This window comes from Gymnogyps californianus, chromosome 6 (assembly GCF_018139145.2).
Source record: "Gymnogyps californianus isolate 813 chromosome 6, ASM1813914v2, whole genome shotgun sequence".
Taxonomy (NCBI): Eukaryota; Metazoa; Chordata; class Aves; order Accipitriformes; family Cathartidae; genus Gymnogyps; species Gymnogyps californianus.
In genome coordinates this window covers 41317680-41342988 of record NC_059476.1, presented here as the reverse complement: position 1 = coordinate 41342988, position 25309 = coordinate 41317680, and the positions used below count along the sequence as shown (strand labels likewise).

General features: G+C 43.1%; 1 protein-coding gene across 2 annotated transcripts in view; it reads left to right on the top strand.

Annotated features, from left to right (window-relative positions):
- The window catches only part of SGMS1 (sphingomyelin synthase 1), a 100290-nt gene that overhangs the window by 19004 nt on the left and 55977 nt on the right, over nt 1–25309 (top strand). Inside the window, exons 1-2 of one of the 2 annotated variants that reach the window (XM_050898803.1) lie at nt 9093–9141; nt 10530–10648. The gene's annotated coding sequence lies outside the window, so the exon portion shown is untranslated. Of the gene's footprint in view, nt 1–9092; nt 9142–10529; nt 10649–25309 lie in introns of those variants that run through there. The other variant, XM_050898800.1, reaches the window with a different exon arrangement.

The following is a 25309-nucleotide window of genomic DNA, read 5'->3' as shown; positions in this document are numbered from 1 at the left end:
TGTGGTTTTTAGTACCTTACAAGGAAACGGCTTATCAAACTGTAGGGTTTATTTTTCTGCACATATGTTTTTTGGTAATGTCAAAACTTGCTGTTTCATTGCCCCGGTGCTGTATAGGATCTCCTAGTGTTTTTTAACATAAAAATATAAAAGTATGTAGTATTACCTTGCTGTAAACCTGCATATAGTGAAGTTAACAGAGCAGGAAAACAGTGATCTGGCAGGTAAGGAAATGTCTTAAAAGCTTAACTTTTTTTTTTCTGTCTATATTTGGTTAATTCTACATTTGTGAAGTAGCTTGAGATAAGTCCATTGATTAATTAGGCAGTTCATGGAAGTGAGCAACTGGTGCAGAACCAGCTTGTGGTTGGGAATTCCCTGGCAGGGGCAAACAAGGAAACCACAACCCAAGAAAAGCGTGCACCTGGAGCTCTGGGATGGGGAGCCTGCAGAGCTAAATAAGGAGACGGTACAGAAAAATGCACTAATCAATAACTACTACAGAACCAGTATAGTGGGGCTGGAGATAACTGTTCCCTGCCTCCTCTTTTTCTTCTCCCCCCCCCAAGCAAAGGTATCCTGGTCTTAGCAAGAGGGTACAGCACATCTGATTTAGCCTTTGCTGCTCTACTAAAACAGGGATCAGGAATCAAATATGTTGAGATCACATCTACAGCATGTCTTTAAATGAGAAGAACTTTGAGCTGGAAAAGGAGATGCTTCTTTACTGCTTTGTGAACAATAACATTCTCAATATTCCTGTCTTCCAGTTCTGTACCCCTGGGATAAATGAGTTGTGCTGAATTGTGATTGTTTGTTTGAAAACCTCCCCTGTCAACTGTCATGTTTTTGGCTCTGGTGACCGATGTGGTTAATTCCTCTTGTCTTAAATAACAGCCTAACTAACGTGCTTTGGGCAGAGTTTTAGTTTTAAGGTGGGTATGACTATTGTAAGACTTTAAGTCTAGTAGATGGCTAGCTGGATTTCACTGCTGCAAGTTAAATTGTAGACCAGGCTGCAGGGAAATTCCCTTTACTTTTATAGTGGTTTTCCAGAGCCCACTTACTGCGGAAGACCCCATAAGTTTTGGTTTACCCTGCTGCACCATCAAGTTTTTCCTACTGATTAATACAATGATCTGCTCTCAACAAAGTGAGCAAGAGTGAAATGGCACCCTCGCTTTGTCCTCTGCTTGTTCTCAACCTTGCTAGAACAACCCTTTTTAGCATACTATTAAGACCATTACACTTTGCTTTTTGTTTGTAGTTTTGCTTTAGCAAAATAGTCTTTTATAGCTGTAAAGCCTTAAGGAAGAAAGTTTCTGGCAATATCTGTAGGAGCTGCAGTTCTTTACTGTGCAAATGCTGAAATCTGTGTCTTGCTTTAATGTTTCTCGGAGCTAAAATATTTTTGGATAAACAAAGCGTTTCACATACTGTATAAACCGATTACAGGCAACCTTTACCCTCAGAGTGGAATGCAGCCATCGTGAACATTGCAGTGTGAACAAGGACCTCTAACATAGTTGAGGGCCAGGAGTGGGATGTAGTGGGGCAACGTGTCATATCTAAATGTTAATTTTGATCGGCATATCACGCTCCAAGCCATTCACTGGATGAAAAGTTACTGGCATCCATAACCAGATTAATTTTTATATATGAAACAGTTTACAGTAGTTTATCTTCCCAAAATTGCCACTGAGTATTGCTGTGTAGCAAGTAGGAGCAGCTAGAAATGTATTTGAGGAGTGCTGGCTTAACACCAGCCCGATCAGGTTCCACTGTAGAAAAATAGACCACAAGTGATGGCAGAAATGCATTGGTAAGTGGATCTGGTAGGTATGGTTTAGCACTGACCCTAGCAGATGTGCATTCGCCCGCTGTTAGCCAGCGGCGTTGTCATTTGTCCTTCAGGCAGTGCCATGCTCAGCTCTGTCATCTGTTGGGATGGTTGCTGCTCTGTCCTTTTATTCTCTAGGCTGTTTAAATCCTAAAGGAAATATGAAGTATGTTGTTGACATTTGTTGAACATTGCTAGCAGCATTGGAGGCCGAAGTGATCAGCTTTTTGTGATGTTGAGATATTTTTGCTTTACCAGAGATGATGCCTCATGACAGAATGTAAAAATCAGTTGTTCTGCCACTTTTAGTGCTTGAAAATCTTAGTGTGGCATCTTGGGAATCATGGAGGAACCTATTGAGATGAAGTCTATTTCTGTATAATTTTTCTTGCAGAGGAAAGGCACATTTCTGGTATTTGTTATTTTACAGTAAAGGTTTTCTAAAATGTTTCCCACATGTTATTACAGAGGGGAAGAGAGTTCTCAACCTGTGGATTGTACCCTGGCTTCTGTTTACGAGAGAGAGCTGAGGGAGGAAACCCGACAGCTTGTGACAACTTAGAAGTTAGGTAGTAGTGTAAACATACCTGCTTGAATCTGTAAGTAGTCTGGAAGCCAGAAACAAGGATTTCTTTCCACCCCATCTGTGTGGGGAGACGGCACGTGGCAGTGACTGGAATCCCAAGGAGCGGGCAACGGCACGTAGACTCCCGTCTCCACACAGCGACGGACGTGTCAGACTCCTTGCCAGATAATGTTATGGACACAAAGAGTTTAAATAAGATCAAGTTGGGGTGGTGGGGGGGGGGAAGCTGAGCAGATATTTGGATGAGAGATTCACTGAGGGTTACTGAATACAGGCTCAGGAAACTCCTGGAGCTGAAAGTAGTCAAAGCCTCAGACAGAGCCTTGTCTGACACAGAGCACGCTGTTTAGCTGCTCTTACACGTTGATTCAACTGATGTAGCAGAACAGCTTTGAGGTTTTTTTTTCTGTTGCACAGGGATATCATGAAAATAAAAGCCCTGAAGCTTGGGGTGACTGAATTTGAGGGTTGTAATAGTGGAGGCAAATGCCAAACTTTTAGTTGTGTGATGGCAGCACTGAAGGGAATCTCTGTGAAAAGTAGTCCCTGGTCTTGGGTATGCTGGCTTCAGCCCAGAGGTGTGCTGCAGGAATGATACCTTCCGTTTTTCCATTTTACAGCCTTTCTTTGATTAAGTTTTCCTAGGCAGTAAGGTGAATTGAAAAGGAGGTTAAAATGAGATAGCTGCCCAAGCATTGCATACGTGGCAGTGTTTGCTGTTCTGATATCAGTATAATTATCTTGCAAATCTTCTGTTTAGAAGAGACCCACATACAAAGTATTGAATGATATTTTAAAGTATTTTTAGGCTTTAAAGAAGCCTCCTTTATAAATTTCAGTGTTGCTAAGAGCACATTTTTGTATACTCAAAAGATCTTTAACTGCTGCAGTAATGTAGGGAAAGCTGCTTAGGCACATTTTGAGTGTATTTGCCAGATGAACAGGGAATGTGTTTAGGTTTTTTTGTTTGGTTTGTTTTTGCACTTCAGTGGAGGTCCTGGTGTGCTTCATGAAGCAGGTTGTTTTTAGCGTACTTGCAAAGCTTGAGCAATGAACACAAAACTTGTCAGCACGTCTCTCCGGCTGTCCTGCTGTGTATCCCCTGACCTCTCTGCCCAGGAGAACCGTCGGCATCCAGTGATACTGCTGGAATTTGATGCACTCCACGCAATGCACCGCCTGTCCTTGGAGGAGCAGCGAAGCCAGAAAGAGCTGCTGTGTGCCTGTGACGCAGGACGGCTGACAAAGGAGACATTCAGTCACCAGCGGAGGATCATGTTCCAGGAGCGACTCTGAACTAATGCTCTTAACCCTGCTGGAGCTGAAAAAACACACAACAGATCTGGTTTTGTGCCCTGCTTATTTGCCTTAATCTCTCCAGACTGCACAGTCTGTAAATAACCCTGTCTCTCCGTTCTGCCCGTCCTCCCTTTGAGATCTGCATGTAAGCATACCAGCATCCATCCTGGTCTCCCCTTCTTCCCATGCCATCATCACCACTACTCCGCAGGAACCGTATTCCAACTAGTGAAGTCTTGTACTTGTAGTAATTGTTCTCATGTTAAAAGCTGAAAAATCTTAAGTATGAGAAATACAATTTCTCAACTCTCTGGTCAATGAAGGGTGCACCTCCTTTTGCCAAACCAGTTATTGTGATTTCTCTCTTTGTAAGAGCTTTGTATCAGCTATTACTTTTTGACGATGCTTGCAAAGGTGGAATATGTCTTAAGGGCCTGTTGTTTCAAAGCACTTGCAAAATGAGAAGAGCGAAGTTTAAACTGCTGTGGTTTGTTTCCGAGTCAGTAGATAACTTGACAGGAAGGCTTTTGGGTGTGAAGTCATGTATTTAAACACAGTGTGAATTCTGACGTGTAATGTTGCTTGCAGGTTGAGGTGAACCATTTCTGTCTCCATCTGCTTAGCAGAAGCATGTAGACCATGCTTGTCATGGAGTCCTCGGCTTTCATCCCATTCTCCTCCAGCTCCTGTAAAGCCAGAACAGGTACCAGTCAATGGAAAATGATCCATGAGATGCAAAACACCAGTTTGATTGGTAAAAATAAGCAGTATAATAAGCAATTTGAAGTAGTTCTTATTGGTGGCAGAAGACAGAAAGCTTCACTCGTGTTATTGTGTGTTCCGAGAGCGGCAGCGAGGTCCGTAACTCTGGTCGTACCCTGCATTCCTTATCGCTAACATGTTTGCATAACGAACTCACAAGGTATGTTGTACGAAAGGTCAGGGGCTGAAGGGAAGGCTTGTCATTTCCTAGTCGCTTTTTGGGAAGAGGCACGTGGCCTTTTATGAGCGGGTTTACTGATCGCAAGTTGAGGGAGCCCTTGGTGGGTTTGCCAGTAAGCAAGAAGCGTGTATTTCAGAAGCAGATGTTGCAGCAGACAGCATTGCATTCAAAAAGACGTTACAACAGTATGCTTTGAGATGATTATCAAAGCTGAGGCTTTCAAGAAAGTCCTTCTAATAGATATGTGTGTGTATGTATATATGCACTAAATGGACTGCTAGTGAGAGCTGTATGTAGTGGAAACTTCCAAATATTGATCCAGAAAATATGATCTGTCTAAATAATCAGACCTTGGGTTTTTATAACCTGGGGAAATTATCTAGATAGGTCCGACTGTGAATATCCTGAAAATGACCTAACTATGAGTTAGTTGCAGTGTGTTTCCTTTTATTAATGTTTTCTAACCTAGTAATAACTTGCTTTTTTAGAATTAACTAATCCTAGCTTTTTATCTTCAAAGCATTTTCAGGTGAATCTGGGAAATTCTGAGTGTCTCACCCTGTAGGGACAGTTGAAAATATCAGTGTGTACCAAGTCACTTCTCGATGTCCTGGCATCCATCTCTTTTAAAGATTTCCAAGTGTCTCTGGGGCAGTTGGCACCCTAAGTGGTAAGGAGACTCATAGCAACATTGGGGCCAGGTTTGTGGAGAGCAGTGTGTCCTGTAAGGTGTTTTTTGGAAGGCTGAACTACAAGAGGGTGGGGAGGAGGTCTGAGAAGGGGAATGATTATTATGGAAACAGGGAAAGAGACTGTCTCCGGTTAATGGGATTGCTATTTGTCATGTAGTCGTGTGTTAGACCTCCTATGACATGACCTAAAAATAAATCCAGGCAACAGGCAAAGGGGGTTTTGGATCTGGTTGTTTCTTACTGGAAGTGGATTCCCCCTTTGTTATATCTCCTCCTCTCTCTGCCCTAGTTATTTAGTAAGAGACCTCAAAAGTTTGTCGTCTTAACTGGTGCTCATGCAGTCTTTTTTCCCCCCACACTTCTAAAAACTATACTTCACATTCTTTACAGCATGAAATGGAAATCAAGACTTGGTGGTGTATTGGCCGGCTTTTTACAGGCTAGTGCAGAAAGTACACAGATGTCTTAGATGTGAGACTGAGCACAGTTGTGTACTTCTGTGCTAAAAGTGCAAATTTTAATAGCGAAGAAAGCATGCTTGCTGCAAACAGTATCTTTCATTTGTCACTGAAGTCTTTTGAGCTTCCTCCCCTCAGTTTTGTTCGCAGTCTCCCGTTCAGGTCACTGGGACGCTGGAAGAACTAAACAAAGGTAATCCCATGAATAAATCTTGCTAATTCACATAATTATGTTGCTGCATATGATAACGATGCATGTTATCACGATGATAACAGTTTTCTCAGGGCTTTGGGACACTAGGAATGAGTTTGCAGCGTGCGAGCTGTTTTGCTACCATCTTTCCATACAAAAAAGATGAAGGGGATGTTTCTGGGCTGCCTCCCTTAGTGCTTTTAATCACCAAGCACTGATTAAAAATGCAGTGTGTCTGGCAGGGGGGAATTATCTCTAAATCTTCCTAAAATGGAAATGGGAGCTAAAAATATTCTGCCTTTTTACAATTAAAGACAAAAGTGTAAAATGGAAGTTACCCTAAAATATAATAGCAAGGGGGGTGGTGGTGGTGGAACGGAAGTAGTATTTAGGTAATGGTTCCCTACTGCAGACCTGTCTGCATAAAACAAATGAGGATCATTCTTTTCTTACCTACCCTTTCATTGGGAGTGAGCGCTACGTTACGATTAGCTGTATGATTTTATTGTCTCTGAAGGAAGAGTGCAGAGGCAAACAACTGTAGATTAGGAGCACTTTGCAAAATAGTTCAGCGATTAGCATGCCTTTGGAGATGTTTTCTGTGTAAGAACTGCATCACAAATTTTACTGGCTTCCTATGTTCAAAGAATTAACTGTGAGGAGGATTAAAATGACATCTTAGACATCGGCTAAACATTCTCTCAAAATCCCTTACGTTGTCTTTAAATCAATTAATTTGACTTCTTTAATCCACAAGCGTACTGGGTTGGCGAACTCGCGCAACTGATCTATTTAGGCTGTGTTTCTCCAGTGTATTTTCAGGAGTACTTTAGTGTGTCTGGTGAACAAGAAGCAAACATGCCAGTGTAATGTGGAAATACGCCTGCCTTCCTGTGCTAGGGTGTAAAATGAAAATGCTGCTCTAATCATGGAGGTGCCTTTTCTAAGTAGCAGTCGATAGCTGGTTAATCCAGCCTTTGCAGACATTCCTGATCCTTGCTGTTTATGTTGGATAAGAAAGTAAGACAACAGCCTTGCTCCTTTTGCAATGGTGCTGCTTGCATATATGTGTTAAGTGGGAAGGAAAAGAGGAAGAGGAGGATCCTCAGCTCCAAAGCTTCATGTCTGTGCTTTGCAGGCACAGCTGATGTACCGCACAAGGAGACGTTTTTACTTCTGTAAAGTCTCGAAAAGTGGCCCTCGGTACTTAGGTGCAGATACTTCCTCTCCTAAATCATGCGGATGGTTGGTTCACTTATAATTCTGCATGGATAATAAGGATGATAGCATTCACCTGAAAAACATTTGAATATTAATAAAAGAAATTATTTGCTCTTTCTGGAAATCCTGCAGGTTTCTGCAAACTGTAATTATTTAAATGCATTAGTCAGAGGTGCAGCTTCAACTCTTAAGCCTGTCCTAAGCTTGAGGCTCTGCTGGTTACAATTTATTAGATCAGGTGTTGTAAAATGGTACATATATTCTGAGTAAGCTAGTGATGCTCTAGAGGGTGTTTGGGTGGTATTGACAATGACTAGTAGTTCTTAGCCATCTTGTGATACGGAGAACAAGACTGGCAAGTAACTTCAGACATTAATCTTCATAGCATCAAAACCATCAGAACTGCTTCTCACCTGGTGCTTCTGCATTAAAGAAATGCTGCGGATGTTAGAGCAAGTGGTATCACAGACAGAGCTGAACGTTGTCACGTTACATGCTAAAATAGAAGTGGGCTTCTCTCGTGCCGTTATGGCTCGCTATTGCTTAGCAACTCCAGAAACTGAACTACTTCCATAAAGATATTAACATGCAGTTTAAGGAAACTGGGCCCTGAACTTGGCAGCCTGTACCCCAGCAGAGCGGAAGCCACCGCTGTGCAAACATAAGGGTCTTCCTCTGGGGGAAGGAGCGGAGGATGGAGGAGTTCGGCGTACAGGCTAATCGATTTAGGTAAGATAGACCTTTTATTTTCTGAAAAGTATATAACAAATGTTAGGGTTTTTCAAAAAACGCAATGAAGCGCCGTGTGCGTCCTACAGCTGCATGGCACTGTTTCTTTTGGCACCTTTACCGGCTGGTTTATTTAAGTGAGGCTTTCACTTAAAAGCATGGCTTAGTAGAGAATATGATGATTCCTTCCATTTTCTGTTAGCTTAGATGTTGCTTGTGCCTGCCTGGCACTCTCTTCATTCAAGAAAAAAAAAAAAATTACACAAACAGTCTAACTCCAGTACTAAATTGTGTAATGTTAGGAAAAGGCAACTGAAAGATCACTTAGATCGGTTCCTTTTTCCTGCTTCCAGGTAAGGATAACTAAGAGCAAAACTTGAGATGGGAATGAGCTCTCATCAAACCTTGCCGTACAGTTCTGCTATCAGTGTAACTTTGGTAGTAAACGAAACTAACTGTCAGTGTGAATTGCCTTTCTTCTAACTGGCTCAGAAATAATTCTGTACATGGCAGAAAGCGTGTCCTTACAGGGTCTGCATGGCTTTATACCGGAGAGTAAGAGGCTAACAGCCGGTATCGAGCATCTTGGGAGCGCTTGTGGTGCTCAGCAGCACATGCTGATTCATGACTTGCTCATCGAAAATGTGTGTTTACGTTTGAGCGCCAGTTTATGCTCTATCGTCTCTTGGATCAGCGGGGGAGCCGTCCTTCCTAGAAGAGCGGGTACGCAGAGTTTGGAGCTTTCCCTCCAGATGCGGGGAGGGGTACGGCAGGCTGGCTTTCTGGCGGTTCACGCTGATGCCGCTGTCAGCAGATGGGCGGCTTTTTGGGCTTCATAAAACTTGGCAGATGAGCGAGTGCCTGCGAGCAGAGAGAGTATGATGTGTTTGGGAGGGTGGCTGTTGTTACGAGATAAGAGTGCAGTTACTCATGGAAACGGAGCCTTCCTCCTTACTGAAGACGTGCTGGCGGGTGTTCATGGGATGGATAACTTCTCTTACATTTTGTAAACATTAGCTCTTATTGCTACGATTCTACAGCGAACAGGGCAGGATAGCAAGGCTTTTACTGAGCAGCTCTGCAGCTGGCGGCTCGCCATGGCTCAATCTGGATAGAGGAAAGCCTTTTGACTTCCAGCCTGTTACGGAGAGGAGTCTTCTGGCCGCTGGAGGCTGGGCTGGTGGGTGCTCAGCGTGGGTGTTTGGGGGTGGGGGTGGGTGGTGGTGCCTGATGGCACCCTCCCCGAAGCACTTTCATGGATTAATCTTGAAGATGAGGCAAGAATGCAGTGTAAAACCCAAAAGCGAATTTCCAGGTAATTCTAAACGTAGCTAAAAAGGAGTCCAAGAAAGTAGAATTGTCATGCCGCAGGCTCCTTGCTTCCCAGCAGTCAGTTACTTGGACTTGGTTCTGCTTCAACAAGGAGAATTTGATTCCTCCCTGCCCCCCAGTATTTGAATGGAAATGTATGAATCACAGTTTTCTAACTAATGTGAATGGAGCAGGGAGACCTTATCCAAAAGGTTTTCCCTTATCTGCGAGTTTAATTGAAATAGCCCTGCAGAGCCCCATGCGAAAGAGGGCTGATTCTCTTCCGAATCTCCCCCCTGGTTTTGTCTCCCTTGAAAGCTGGAGGGGTTGGATGAAGAATGTATTTGCTTCCCAGCCACGGGAACGTGCATTTTGATTTTTACGTTTTGTTTTTGCTGCGGTGCAAGTGCTTCCTCTCTCTCGTAAATGATCTTGGTTATCTTGAAGACTAGCAGAAAAGGCTTTCAGCCTTCCTCCTTTGCTCCCCCTGCATCAGCTTATTTGTCAGCAAAACCTGTTACCTTGTGTGATGCCTGTTTCAGAGCCTGGGTGACTTTACCAGCTCCCTTCAAAGAAAATGTCGAGATTTATTTTTTTAGTTTGTGCTGCAAGTGGCAACGTGTATCCCAAGAATTGTTCTGCCTGATTGCCCTTTTAGTTAAAGAAAAGGTGCTCTGGGTGTCGCTGGAACTGGGTACGGCTTTCAAGAGCGAAACACTGAGATTCCCATGATGTTCGTTGGGAGTAGACGGCTTCTGGTCTGTGGTGCCCCTTGGCCAAATCAGGTGGTCAGTGGTGGCCCGTTTCTGGCAGCTCCGTTTCCCACGTTGTTCTGGAACGGGGTGGTGTCTCATCCAAACCACTCCTGCCTGGTGCAGGCTGGGAGGAAAATGAGTGTATGTCCAAGATACGCTCCTGCAGGAAGGCTGGTGCATGAGGGGAGTAGCGGATCTGCTCTCTGTGGGATGCCACAAAGTGGATGAAGAAGCACTCCAGGCCTCCTTCAGATCCAATGAAAGCTGCTTATAGGCCTTATTTGGACACAGGGACCTTCTCTCTTTCCACATCCTTTGGGAAATACTATTTTTAAAATGCAGCTGTCCATGTTAGCACGGTCTTTACTGTATATCCCAGCTATTGGTAGACCTTGAGGTCATCTTCACATTGTAATAACTCCTAATATTTTAATAGAAGGCTTACTGTTAGCTCTGCTTCTTAATGTGTAATTATTTTTATTTGTTGGGGTTTTTTTAATAGTGACTCTTATGACTATGTGAGAAGGAGCCAGCAGCGGGTCTTCTGAGCTTTGACTCTCATATTCATAGTGAGCTTCTAACCTGATGAATCGAGTGCTCTGGGTAGAAAAGCAATTTCAGGTAAGTAACTGAATTTTGCATTTTCAAGCATGTGTGTTTTGGAGTGGTGTGGTTTTTTTCAATACTTTGTTTACTGTAAACTGATATTAAATGTGACCTGAATTTGAGTAAGTTCTCATTTTGGACTTGCGCGGGCAGATATCCATTTTGCTTTGGATTAATCATTTTTTGCGTGTGTGCCAATGGCAGTGTTCAGCACTGGCAGCAGTTAACGGTCCTCACTTGTGTATTTGCATCGTCTGACTGTCCAGCTGCATGGCACTGTTTCTTTTGGCACCTGTACCGGCTGGTTTCTCTAAGTGAGGCTTTCATTTAAAAGCATGGCTTAGTAGAGAATATGATGATTCCTTCCATTTTCTGTTAGCTTAGATGTTGCTTGTGCCTGCCTTGTGCTCTGTTCATTCAAGAAAAAAAAAAATTACACAAACAGTCTAACTCCAGTACTAAATTGTATAATGTTAGGAAAAGGCAACTGAAAGATCACTTAGATCGGTTCCTTTTTCCTGCTTCCAGGTAAGGATAACTAAGAGTAAAACTTGAGAAGATTCAGGTTGTCTATAAATGCTCCAAACCCCCTACGTATAAGGAAATATTTGCCCTTCTGGCTGTTGAAACCGGGGTGATATATTGGGTAGACAACCAGACTGGCAGCTGGAATACCTGGTGCCTGTTCCCAGTTCTGGCTTTGACGTAGATGAATGACCTGCAAAGAGGAAATAAATGGGGCGTATGCCCTTTCTTGCTGCTTGTAGTTATGTTTTTGTCTTTTAATAATCCTTTGAAGCTGTGTGAGGATTAGCTGAAAGGCATCTTTTAAGATTTTTGTGGTTTTGTTGAGTTTGATCTGTGCTGGAAAGCTCCATGACTGATTTAAGAGCTAGAGGGGGAGGTGTCCTAAGAATCAGAAAATAAAAGTGGAGCTACTGGGCATAGAAATTTTGAGAAAGAGTGTGCTTTTAAAACTGTTTTTAAATTTGTGTGTAACCTGAGTGACTAGCACATTAAGTGAACCAAGTCTTTCGTGCCTTCTGTTCTTAGTTGGGAAAGCTGCTGCCTTTTTCTCAAAATGTTCTTGAATATTAGTGAGACTGAACTGGCTGATTCTGGGAGGCTGTGGTGAGGAACAGAGCAGAAAAGCAGCTTTCAGTTGTGATTCTTCCTAATGCAGTTGTAATTCTTCCTGCGGGTGTCCTGAGCAAATTTGTTTTTGGTAAAGTTGGTTTTAGCCCCTCTCCTACAGATGTTATAGTACCGCATGCCTCTAAATCTCAAGTGTTGTACAATTAAGATGTTGGGTAGCACTTCCACAGATACTATAAGAAATACCATCAGTAATCAGAAATAATGAGAAAAATACTGTGACTGATTTTTTTTTTTTGGGGGGGGGGGGGTGTCGCACTGTTGTGGTGTAACCCCAGCTGGCAACTAAGCACCACACAGGTCCTGTGGTGGGATGGGGAGGAGAATCAAGGGGGGGAAAAAAAAGTAAAACTCGTGGGTTGAGATAAGAACAGTTTAATAATTGAAATAAAATATAATAATAGTTGTAATGAAAAGGGAGAGAACAAAAAAAGAGAGAAATAATACCTAAGAAAAGACAAGTGATGCATAACGCAATTGCTCACCACCCGCTGACCAATCGATGCCTGAGCAGCGATCTGCTCCTCCTGGCCAACTCCCCCCCAGTTTGTTACTGGGCATGACATTCTATGGTATGGAATATCCCTTTGGCTAGTTCAGGTCAGCTGTCCTGGCTGTGCTCCCTCCCAGCTTCTTGTGCACCTCCTCGCTGGCAGAGCATGGGAAGCTGAAAAGTCCTCGGCTTAGGATAAACACTCCTTAGCAACAGCTAAAACGTGCACGTAAAGTGAATCGTTATGAGCAGGTTTTAATTTTGCAGTTGCTGCTTTCTGAAAGCTGGCATCTCTGTGCTAGTTGTTCTGGACAAACTGTAATATCTAGGCTTGTTTTGGTCAGTCATGAAAAATTCCTACTTTCCCCACCCTCCTTCAACTCTATAAATATTAAGAGTGGAAGACACTTTTTACCAGACACCAGAATCTCATGTCACTGTATTGATTCAACTTTTGTTTCCCCTGGGTCCAATACACAGATGTTATGAATAATGTAGTAATCTATTACTTAAAGTTTAATGCAGATTTAATAGGGGTTGAATATCAACAGGTACAGTGCAAGAGGCGCAAGGCTGCTTTGTTCCGTGCTAAATGAAAAAGATTCAAAGCAAATACTGTTGGGCATGTGGCATGCCTTGTAATTTACGCGAAGATATTATTTGCAGATGCCTTGGTATCTGGGACCTCTGTATTTTTTGTGTGTTTGTCTCAGTATACGGCAATGTACGTTCCAAACTTGTGGGGTCACAAAGCACATGGATGACTTGTTGCTGAAATCTAGGGATCTAATATAGTGCAATATCAAGATACTGCTGTCTCTTCAATGGCTTTTCCCCCCCACCTTCTTGGTACGAGTGTTATTTTTTTAAACAAAGGGAAAACATCCCTTTCCTCAATTGTTAGCTTTGCAGAACTTGGGCCTTAAAATAATCCAGGAAGCCTTTTGTTATATAAATATACTCATCCTTCAGCTTGGCACTGTATGTGTTTGATATAGCTGCTTGCTGAATTCTCTTGTAAATTTAAACTTCACTGGCTTTGAAGGAGAAACCCGACCTTACTTTTACGTAGCACTTAATGGTTCTGACCATGGCAGCTCTCTGGACTCAAAGTGCAAAGCAAACGCATTGATTGCTGTATAATAACAGTGTGACAGTGACTATTTAAAGCAGACAGTGCAGTGTAAAGCAGTGGTTTATAGCTGGAACTCAGTTTCTGTATCTCTTAATGATTTTTGTTTAAGCTTGTTGCTGCCAGGTATGCTTATATCTACCAAATTTAACTACATGGGAACAGAGCCTCAGCATATGCTAAATAGGCAAAAATTTTTTAAATTTTTTTAAGTTGCTAGTTCAGAAATAGAAATGTGTATGAGTACAGCAAGGGCTTGGAATGGTTAAAATTAAATTCCAGTGCGGACTACTCGGTAGTTTAACAGGCACTGAGATTTTCAGCCATCAGATTTCCCAATTAAATGGGCAACAGTTGGCTAGAGCAGATTTAAAAAAAAAACCAAAACAAAACACAAAAACCAACCAAAAAAACCCCAACAAAACCCCACCACCCTGTGAAATACCAAATGCATGAGGGACAATCTCTATTAAAAGCAATGACTGGTTTCTGGGTGTTGCCTTGTACACGTAAAAGCACCTTTGGGGAAATTTATTAATCATGTATGTAACAATAGGAATTTAGAGTTTTTCTGTATCCTCTGTGGGACGTGAGTTCATTGTGACGTTGACTTTTTAAGTAATACCTTTGCTGCTAGGAATGCCTAAGCTTGAAGTTGCTGATGACTGAAGAGGCGACGTGGCAGGCTAAAACCCGGGATCTGCTGTGTAAGCACTGCCTTTATTCACCTTCTGCACACAATAGGCAACACCTTTTGCAGCACCACCTGGCCGACCTGCTGCCGGTTTTACCCTCGCTCTCTGAGAAAGCGTGGGCATCCTTCTCTGCTCCCGTTTGACTCCCCTACTAACCTTCCCCCCGACTCTTTCCAGATACACGTGAGCTGCACGCATCAAAACTATCCCATAGAAGTGGGAATGGCAAGTGGATGTTGCAGGATCTGCCTGGGTGGTTTTGGTACAAACACAAAGGGCACAGGTTGTGTTTTAAAAGTGAGGGGGATGAAGAGTGAATCCGTGCAATCCCCTGGGAATGCCTGAATCCAGTCTATGGTCTGATGTGCTGCTGCTGCCTCCTCCCATGTTAATGGAGCAATCGTGTACCAAGAGAGGAGCGAGGAGTCCAAGGAAGAAGCGATGGCATAACATCTCGGGCACTTATCCAAAACTGAAAAATTTATTGAGTTTTGGAGCAGATATTGTACGTTCCCTGTGCTCAGTTTGTTCAGATCGATCAGATTCGACTTTGGTAGATTGCCTAGCCATTGCTGCTTATTAAATAGCTTGGCTGGTTCTTGGTAAGCGACTAGCATAAAGCTCGTCTCCTAATTCATTTGCCCTCAGACATGTAGCTGCTCCCCTGTTTCTTGGAAAAGGCAAAGGATGTGGTGACAGGAAATGGCTGCAGCTAATGAAAATAGGCCGTACCTGCTGCTGATTAATCCTTAATCCAAGGAGGGTATTTTCCTTCTCCGGATTTGTTTGGCAACTGAATTAGCAAATGACTGTTCCTTTGTCCTGAGGCTGGCTCTGACTTACTTGAAGATTGATTCATACCTTACGGACCCAAGTAACAGGATTTCCCGTAAGGGTGTGCTCACCAATTCTCGCAAGTGTTCAAAGAGAAAATGGGTTTTCTGTCTTGCTTTGCATCTTCTTTGCTTGTGCTCCTTTTTGCTTTGGCTTAATTTTTACTACTTGGCTCTCGTGTAGATGAGAGATGGCTTGATGGCTGACGCCATCCCAGCTCCTTTCAAGTGTCACATCATCTACCTGAGACATCCGGGGATGGGACAGAGCATCTAGCAAATACCGAAACTTTTGATAGCGACCGGCATGGTCTACTTGGGTTCAAGTGCTTGAAGAGTGAACGTAAATACGTTTAGTCTTTATCTGAAAGGCAGTTACTGCTCTGAAGTACAGCATGTCTCTTGTGCAACTCTTTTCGCTTCCTTTGAAGGCTGAGCAGCCAATGTTAAACTCGGGGCTGCTGCGCGTGACTGTTCCCGTAGCTCTTAGCATGCAGTTAAAACATCAACTATTACGTTGAAGTGCAAATGTTATTTTGTGCTGAAGTCATGCTGGAAATAGTTCAAAATGTCTTGTTTATTTGGATTCACGAGGGGAATGCTGTCTTGTTGATCTCTAATCTTGTTTTGCTCTCTGGTTTATATCTGGTTTCTTTGCGTTCAGCAAAGCTGTATTCAAACCGTGCTGAAGCATTTAATGAATCTGGGCATCCTCTTAGTCTGCAACCCAGGAGACATAGACTCTGATGGTGATAGTTCTGGTTTTTGTGCCTTTTGGGAAACTGCATTATTAATCAGTTGTTTTCCTCCAACTTCAGTTGTTCAATGGATCCAACTAGACCCTATTAAATAGCGCTCTCTTATTGAATAAGTATTGACTAGTTCGTTCGTTATTTTAATGACAGACATAGTTGTTTAAAATTATTCCATGGTTTTGCAGTTTTATTATTCCACAGATGATATGGTTATTGGGATTCTTGCACAAGATGCTTTGTTTCCGTTTATTTGTTAAATGTTTTTTCTCTGTTCTCATGGATTTGTTTTCAAGATGAATTGAAACAAAAAGGGTTTTTTTCCTGGCCTTCCTCTGCTGTCCCCATTTCCAATGAATAGTTGAAAGGCTGTCAGCAACTGTTTTGACACGTTTCCATGTACTACTTAGGAAGACAAAATGTTATAGCTAATATGTTTTGCTCCATGGTGATAAATACATAGAAAAGGATGGGTAGAATATTTGGTATTAAAATGCTGAGGGATTTTGTAGTCCCAACAGAGGATGTCTGCTCTGTCACCAGAGTCCTCGATGACTGTCCCAACTGTTCAAATCATGTGTGCATCCAAGCTACATCTAGGCAGACTTAAATATCATCTGGTCTAGAGCATCCTCCTACCTTCAGGTTCCTCCCTGCCCTTTTCTGCGTTGTGGAGCTTCATTGCAGCCATCTCCAGACATTGCCGCATCGCTAAATTCCCCAAGCTTTACTAATAGTTTCTTGGAAAGCTTGTGTAAATATAGCCTTGGGACCTCCCTGAGCTATATGGCACATCTTGAAGGGCGAGTGACAGAAAAGGTAAGGAACACGCTTTGCACAAATGCTGTTTTTATTATTAGGATATGTTAACTGTGCTTACAAGGTTGCTTCAGATGTTTCATGAATGCTGTCACCGATCCAAATTAACTGCTGCCCTCCTCAGCCTGATGCAGCTACTTGTCTGCCACCTGCCAAAGGTTTGGATGGTCTACATCTGACAGCATAACCATCCTGCCGTAGTACTGGTTTGTCAAACTCTGCTGCTCCAAAAATAATAATCTTGCATGAAAAGCATTTAAATGAAGCCAGCAGGAGATGCAAAATCGAGCAATGTAGATAAGGCAGAGGTAGACTAGCAGGTCTGGGCATAGAAGTCAACACGGACAACATGTGACGTTCCTGAAATCAATTGTAGCACTCAACTTGCTCTTCTTCTTGATGTTTTCTTTTGTTCCCCACCCCCCCACTCCGTGTTTTAGCCTTTTGTGAAGTTTCTCCAAGAAGGCAGCTGAATACCAAGAATGCAAAGGCACTGACTCCAGTTTTGCAATGCTCTACGGTTTTTGCTGATCCTGTTCAAAGTCCCCAGACAGTTGATCTGGCAAACCTGCTGCTAAATGGATGATCTAATTCCCAGTGAATGCTGTGATCATAAACATTAACCTACATCACAGAAATTATTTGAAAACTGGTGTGTATTCCTCAAGCTGTCAGTTGTCTTTCAGCATCCTCGTTGTGCTCTTTCATCTTTAAATGCTTGTGCTGAAGCTCAAAATAACCTTACCTGTCAGCAGTTATGAGGATGTCTCTTCTCGTCTCCCGCTGCTCCTTAATCATAGCCGTACCTGGCAGTTTAAAAGCTGTTTACAAAGGAGATAAGGCAAGTAGCTATGTTGTAGCTGCTGTTTCTCTAAATGATTTTTCTCAGACTTCGATAATGTTCAGCACGAGGTTGTGTTTGTGCTTTGTGAGGATGTCAGCTTGCTCAAAGCCAACATGTGAGCTCTCTCCTCATAACCCCGAAGGACTAATGCTGTGGGCAGGTCTATCGAAGCAGAAGGACAGCTCTGTCCTTAAATCACTGCTAGCTCTGAAGCATCACCTACCAGTTAGGTGTCAGATTTTTTTAGCAAGGTGGTAACATCATCGAGCCGAGGCCGGATTCTTTAAGTGCATTGGCTTGCTCTGGTTTTAGAGCAATGGTTGCACAGGTAAATTGCATGCGGTATCCTAAGATACTTAATCACAAAATTGCAAGTTGTGCATGAAAATACACTGATTTCATGCCCACCCTCTTTAAGATTTTCCTAAAGCATTCTGTTGAGAGAGGTTTTATAATGAATAGATGGCTCCCTCATCAAATTTTAATAATGTTATCTACGGTGAATGCTATGTTAAAATTATGAAATAAAGGCGTATACCACAAGGATAAAGAGCTTAAAAATTTTGTGACTTAGCTGGCTACATTCTGTAGGATTTAGTTTTACAGAATATATATAAGGCAGTATTTTAGGTCTTATTTACACAGCTGAAGCAGCCAGTATGAAAGTGAGCTAATTTCCGTGTGTAGGGGGAAATATGTTGTGTACTCAGCTTCACAACTCAAATGCACCACTGTTTGCACGCAGAATTGCCTAGCCAAAAGTGAAGGGGGCAACAGCAGATAGTCATTGTTTGTATTTCTCCACTGTAAAGCAGTGCCTTAATTAGGAAACTTTATTCTGAGCCTCTTTCCCCTGTGCAATGAGTGTTGCTAACTACTAGTCCAGACCCAAATCAAAACTTTAGCTCTTCAATTAATGATTTCTGAGGTTGTCATCTTAAACTTCCAGGGAAACCAAACACAGACGACTCGGGTTGCTGATGCAACTAGCTAATTCAAGAGCTCTGGTGTTGATTGTCTTACTACAACGTGATACCTGCAGCGCTGTGAATTAGGCGGTCTTAAATCGGCGTAGTTTGGGTGCTGTGTAGTTTGGCATGGTGTACGCTTGTCCTAAAAAAGGTGTTTCGTGAGAAGTGCCTCTCTCTGAGCACGGTGCGAGGTACCACTGCTGGCCTGGGACCGGAGCCATCGGCCTGTTATTCCTGTTACATTATGCACCGTGTGTGTTGGGGTTAAGGTGAGGAAAGGGAGCTCCTCTCTGCAGTTTCTAGCACAGCGGTCAGTTTTCTCCACATTTGTCCCCTCTGGAGGGGGAAAAACAAGCACAGTATAGTTTTACTGGATTTTCAGTCATCATCTTGAGTCTCTGCAATGGCAGCAGGGAGGCCCAGAGGCTGAGATGAAAATGTGAGTTGAGCTGAGCTTGGAACAGAAAGAGCGTACAGGGGGAATTCAGGGTAAGGGAGAGTTTCAAGGGGGAGTGGAGGGTGAGTGACAATGCAGTAACACCCTGCCATCCACGGCTTTTCTGTCTGTCGCTTTGAAGAACCATTGCGCATCGTTTAATACCCACGTTGGCAAACTGTCTTTGTACTCTTTTCCTGTCCCTCACCCTCATTTGGCTTGATTTGACCTGGATGAGAAGCGGGCATTGGAGAAAGATGATGCTGACAGCCAAAAGGTTACTGTTCAGAAAGAGGCAGCACTGAAAGATATACGTTAGGTACCAGTGAAACAGCCGAGACCTTTCAGGGTGGCGATCCGCTTGGTGAACAGTTGGACAAGGTTACTCAGGCATTGCAAGATTTGATACCTTGTTGTAAGGAGATCTAGGTGTCAAAATCACATGCCAGTGGGCATGTGTCTCTGTTCAGGAGTGCATACTGGGTGGGCAGGAGGGTGTCCCTGTACAGTGTGAAAACTGGATGGAGAAATGGTCTAGAAAGGAGTGGCTCGCTGGAAAAAGAAAGGAACAGAGCGTCCAACAACCTGAGTGCCTGAGGAGTAGCCTCCAGCAAAGGAGTGCTATTTCACAGACCATATTAATATAATTTGAATTTTGTAAGCGAGAGCTCTTTTGAAACCTGAAATTCCAGGTGGAGTACCCAAGAAAGTCTGTTCAAGGACCTGTTGATTCTCTTTCTTCTCAAGGTGGAGTGCTGGATGCTCACTTGAGTGAAAGCCCAGGTATCATCACAAGCAAAATCAATCCATCCTTCCTGTCTATTCCAACCAGCATCCAAAACTGTGCAGTAGGAGTACCTGGCAGGTTGTCCCAAGGAAGAACTTTATTTTTATCCCACAGCCTTGCGAGGAGTAAGTCTACAGACTTAGAAGATCGTTTCTTTAAGTGAACTTACATAAACAGCAAATTTTCATCTGCATCCTGCTGCCTCTTGCTTGTGCGAGACGCATTGTCCCTGCAAAAGTCATGCTAAATCTGAAGTGCATTTGTAATCCCATTGTTCATCGGTAAAATGCCCGCCTAAGGATTTTTTTTAATGTTTCTGCACTGATTCTTTAGTTTTAGCTGGAAAATTCTTATCTGCAGCCGGTATCTGCTTCTCTGTGGTAATTTGGGGTGAAGTGAAAATGGACACTTTAAAGCAAATCTGTATCATCATCCTGTGTTGGGAGGAGTTTGAGGTGCTGAAAACTGGGGAAAAAATCTGCGTACCGGGCAGGAGTTTCAGGATACAGCTCTGCCCCTTGGTGTAGTGTGATTATTAATGATACGAGAAGTGTTGGGTACTCTGTTTCCACATGAAAAGAGGAAACGAGTGCGTGTCAAGCATAGGTGAGGTAAGGAATCTGGTATGTGGTACAAGGTCGATGAAGCTGTAAAGCAGCAATTGGTTACTAATAAAAAAAGCTGGTTTTTTTTCTGTGTGCCTCAGTAGAGGTCATTTTGCTGGTACTGCATCAGGAAATAATAAATACAGGTGACCAAAGTATATACTTTTTTTTTTTTTAACAAAGCACAAGCAGCTTGAGATGCACGTTCTTGTTTTATATGGAGCCCGTGGGCTCTGAATTCAGGCTTGCCAGCTCTGAACGCGAGCTCCATCCTCCCTTCTCCCCGCTGCCACCTTCCTCCCCGGTGTTTTGGCTTCGGCACACGCAAAGCGCTGATGCTTTTGCTCCTTCTCCTCCAGGGCTTGCTTGAGCTGCCAGCAGACCTGTCGCATGTCCGCAAGCCTGAGCAGCGGTGCAGAGTAGGGGTCAACGATATGTGTGAGGAGCGAGGGGGGATGCTCATCTGATTCTCTGAGCAGGAAAGAGGGGCTGGGGTGCCCGTTGGGTTGGGGTACTTTGCAAAAACGTGGAGAACCCTGGGTTGGGACATATAAAAGAAATAGGTGGTTCCCGAGCTGTGCCTGAGCAGCGGAGGGTGAGTGCTTTAGCAGAGGGAAGCAAGAGGATGGAGGAAGGCTTCTTTATGCACAGACAGGGATGTGATTGATGCCTTGCTCTGCTGCTCTGGTTGAAATGATTGAAATGGTTGAAAGGTTCAGCAAAGGATGATGAAGATAATCAAAGGCACAGAGCAGCTGCTGTATAAAAGGAGGTGAATAAACTTTGACTCTTCAGTGTGGAGAAGAAATGATTGTGAGCGGAGGAAGTGAGAAGAGGAATGTTATGCAAAGCGTGAGCAGAGGATGACTGTACCCAGGCCGTCCTCATTCAAAAAACCAGTGTCAAATAAAACAAGGAAGCAACAAGCTTATAACAAGGGAAAGTTTTTCTTTTCGTAATGTTTTTCTTTTGGTGGTGCACAGTTATGCCGTGATATTCCCTGCTGCAGGATGTTGCTGAAAGGTTAGGTGTTCAAAGGAGGCTGGATAAAACCTAGCCATGGCTATTAAAGACGGTATCTCCTGGCTCAGGGAACAGTTATTAAAGCAATGTTTTGAAGAAGGTAACACCATCTGTGTTAAAGTTGCTGCAGAAACGTGAAACTTCATTTTGTAAGTAGGTAATAAATAATGCTTAGCTGTTTTCAAATGCCGTGTCGTATATATGTGCTAACACAGGGGCTACAAGTTGGAGTAGCAGATTAAATGTGGGATTTCTTGGCTTCTGTACTATTTCATATTTTTGGTAGTTAATGGGAAACAGGCACATAGTAGCAAATGATTCAGGTGATAAAAAGTTGGTGTTTAAGAGCAGATTATAGCAGCAGTTGTCTTGGATAATTGGCTGTGTTACTTTACCAAAGTTTTGCAATCTGGAGCTAATAGGAGAGTGCTAATAGCTGGGTAGGTTGGAGTGGCAGCTTGCCAGCTGGTGCTTGGGGTAATGATCAGGTTACCGTGATGCATTGGAGACAGATGGGCTTCAGTATTTCCCTGCAAGCTCGATTTTCAGCATGATGTAATGTTTGGGTAGAGCTGAAACTCTGGGATTACACCGTGGAAGTCACCAGGGTGGCTTGGAGGGTGAAGGTTTCTTACACTGTACGTCGCTTTTTACTGCAGAGGGGTGGTTTGCTTGGCTGGCATATGAAAGGACCAAATTTCCCTGGAGATTTTGGCGGTTGGCAGCATGTGGGTGTTAGGAGGCTTTGGGAGGTGGAGGAGGATGGAGGTGGAATAATGTCCTTTGAATCAGAGCTGTTTTGACATGCGAGAAAGAAATTGGCAGCTGTAAAAGGGGGAGGGGGGGGAAATCAAACATTGAACCGCTCTACGATTTTGTGTAGAGAAGAAAGATGCGAAGCAAGAGATGTTTAAAAATTTATACTGGACTGAGTGGGGTGAAAATCAAAGTCTAGGTAAGGATGTGGTGGGGTCAGCTCACGCGCTGCGCACGCACACGGCAGCTTTGCAGTGGCACGCTGCTAAACAGCGATACCCTGAAAATTAAAAGGGCGTCTTGGTTCAGTGGGCTTCATCCCGAGGCGTGGATTTGGTGACCTGCGTGATAACTTTGAGAGTAAATTCGAAGTGATTTATCCCTCTTCTGATCTCTCTTGAACTCCGACTGCTTGTGTCTATTGCTGTGAAGTGGCTGCTTCTGTATTTATGAGCAAGGTGGAAACTACTGACCTGCTTTGCTTCCTCTGAAAGGCAAGTGATAGTTCTTACTGAAGACGGCAAGGGCGGTATTTCTGAACGTGCTTGGACTAAATTTACTGTAAGGAACCAAAAAGTGTAGATGATGACTGTTGGAAGGGAAAGCATATATTTATACGCACAGTGGCAATAGATTTATAGACAGATAGTTTGGTTTATAGATAAATATTGTTTGCCTGTATTTCTGTAGCCATAAGCAGTTAGCAAATTGGATTTAAAAGGCTAAACTTTGCTATAATCTAGAGACCTTTTTACATTTTTTTTTTTCTGTCCCATCTGCTGAGTTCTTCACTCACGGCTGAGATGTCACGTGGCGCCAAGAGAGCCAAGAGAAGTGACGCATCTTGGTATCCCATGGTAACTCTCCCTTTCCTTCGTTTTTAGCTCGTTTGCTTTGCTACCAGATAGAACAACCTGACTGTGGGATTTAGATTTGCTTTGCTCATAAATATGTGAAGGTTAGGTTGCAGTGTTTTCAGTTTCTAAAATAATTTGCACATGGTAACACAAACTGTCCTTAAAAAAAAACAAAACAACACAACAAAACACAAGCAAACAACCCCCACTGCAAAACAAAACCAACACCCCCACCAAATCCAGAAAACTAGAAGCTCCCCACCCTAACTTCTCAACATACAGGAAGCATCGGTTGGGGCTTTACTCTTTGTTTGCCATTCAGAATATTGAAGCTCGTCTGAGAAGTTTTTGCATGCCACAAGTAGATATCCTGCAAGCATCTGTTGAGCTCAGAGGTAGAATACTCACCAAAGCTAAATTTGCAATTCAGGTCTTACAGTTCACACAGGCTTTGCTGCTGGAAACTTGTTAGGTGATACTTTCTTTTTTTTCTCTCCCCCCCCCGGTTGTTTTTTAACCTCTGATTGTCACATGCAGTTACTGGCTGCATCTTAATTAGAAATATCTGACATACCTCCCAAGAAAAGCTCTTGGTTTTGCATTCAGATATGCTGATATTCTTTAGAATTCTGATTGTTTTTTAAAAATGTGTCACTTAAACCCATTTTCTCTTCTATGCCTAAATATCCACTGCTAACTTTATTGTATTAAAATAGCAGGGGTATGATTTGGTCAGCCTGAAACTCAAGGCTGCAAATACAGTAGCTCCTCACCTAATTTAAACAGTGGGTATAGTCTTTGCAGTTGTACACGAGAGACCTTGAACCTCTTCTTGCATACTGTTTCCAAACTCTTCTGGGCCCGTTTTCTAAGTGCCTTAAAGCACAGCTAGTACGAATCCTGCTAAAGCAATGTTAGTCTGGCTAAACTTTGCCCTGCCGATTTGATTTTTGCTTTAGGGGAGGGAACCGCTTTCAGAAACCCAATTTATTCTTGGAAGAAGAAAAAAAGAAAAGGGTGGTTTTGCTTGCACGTAGTTCACATGTGCTGGAGGAGACTGTGGTGAAGTTTTGCAGTGTGGCAGGATTTGCGTTTGCTGTTGCCACAGCTACGAGTGAGCTTATGGCATTTCAGTTCCCTTAGCGGAGGGAGGGAGCAGGAGTTTTCAGAGTTGAGGTACCAGTGCACAGAGATGACTCATTTTGGTGTGTCCGACTGACTTTTGAATCAGTTTTTGAATGAGAGAGGATGCGACCGTGGTGTTTCTGTGCGGGGAGGCAGAGAGATGTAGTCTTGAGCAATTTTTGGCTTCCTGGATTTGAGGCAGTTGATCTGCGTGATGTTTGCTCTTAACAGGCTGCTAAACTGTCATCTGATATGCAACGTAGGTACAGGCACCTGGATATTTGGAAGTATTGCAAGATTTCTCTGGTATGCATGGGCACTGTCTTCTCTAGCTGTGCCAGAGCAGGGTATGTATCTCTGTTTTCTCCGAACAGGTATTTAGTACAAAGCGCTGCTCTTATTGTAATGGGACTGAATTGCCTTCTGTTGGATTTTTAGTTACGTGCAGTCCGGCGTGCTAACGTGAGCTGTGGGTTTGCATCAGGAGTGCTGCATGGCTAAATCCAAACAATAGGCTGCTTGTGGCAACTGAAAGTGGTGGGGGAGAAAAATCCCTCTTCTGTAATTGCAGGAGAAAAGCGAGCCTGTTTGCAGCAGGAATCAGCAAGAGTTTATTAAGTCGTACTTTACTTTTTTCCCCTGCATTTTCTGCATAGATTATGATGATTTAAGCATAAATTGCTTAGGCAGAAAAAGCACTTGGCCTGTCTTTTAGTTACTGATTGCAGTAGCTCTGATTTAGCAGTGTAAAGAAATGCTATACCTTTTGGGGGATGACAGTGTGCGCGAGAACTATTTTATCTTGAGAGTGCATTTGTGCATGTCTGTGAGCATATCTCCTGAGCAAACTCCGGCATTTACAAAAGACTTCTAACAAAAACGGTAAAATTAAGGATTCATTCAGTAGAACCCGCTGGTGGTAGATTTTTAGCCCAGTCAGTACCAAAAAATAGTCTAGATGCTTTTTGGTGCGTTTTTCGTTCTCTCATTTGGATAATAGTGTTGACCCTGCAAATGCGAGTTGGAAGCAGAGAGAGTTCAGGAGCCCTTCCCAAACAGGCCAGGCTTTTGTGGCGGTAGGGGAGAAGGAATCGTGCTAAAGAAAAAGATCTGAGCTTGCAGCGTGCTGAAGAAATAAAGAGCAGCGTAATACAAGTGTGATGTTGCAAGCTGCTGTAATGCAAATATTATTAAGCGTATGCAGCCGGTGACTGTGTTGGAAACAAAAACAAGTGTCAGAAGAAAGGTGAGGAGTTTAAAGTCCACAACTAAGATTATTAAAACAAATAATAGCAGGTTTGCCTTTGAGGGCAGAAAATCGTACCTATGTTCACAGGCAGGTGGGTTAACATCCTTTGAAGATGGAAATATTTGTGTGGACATGGGTTCAACG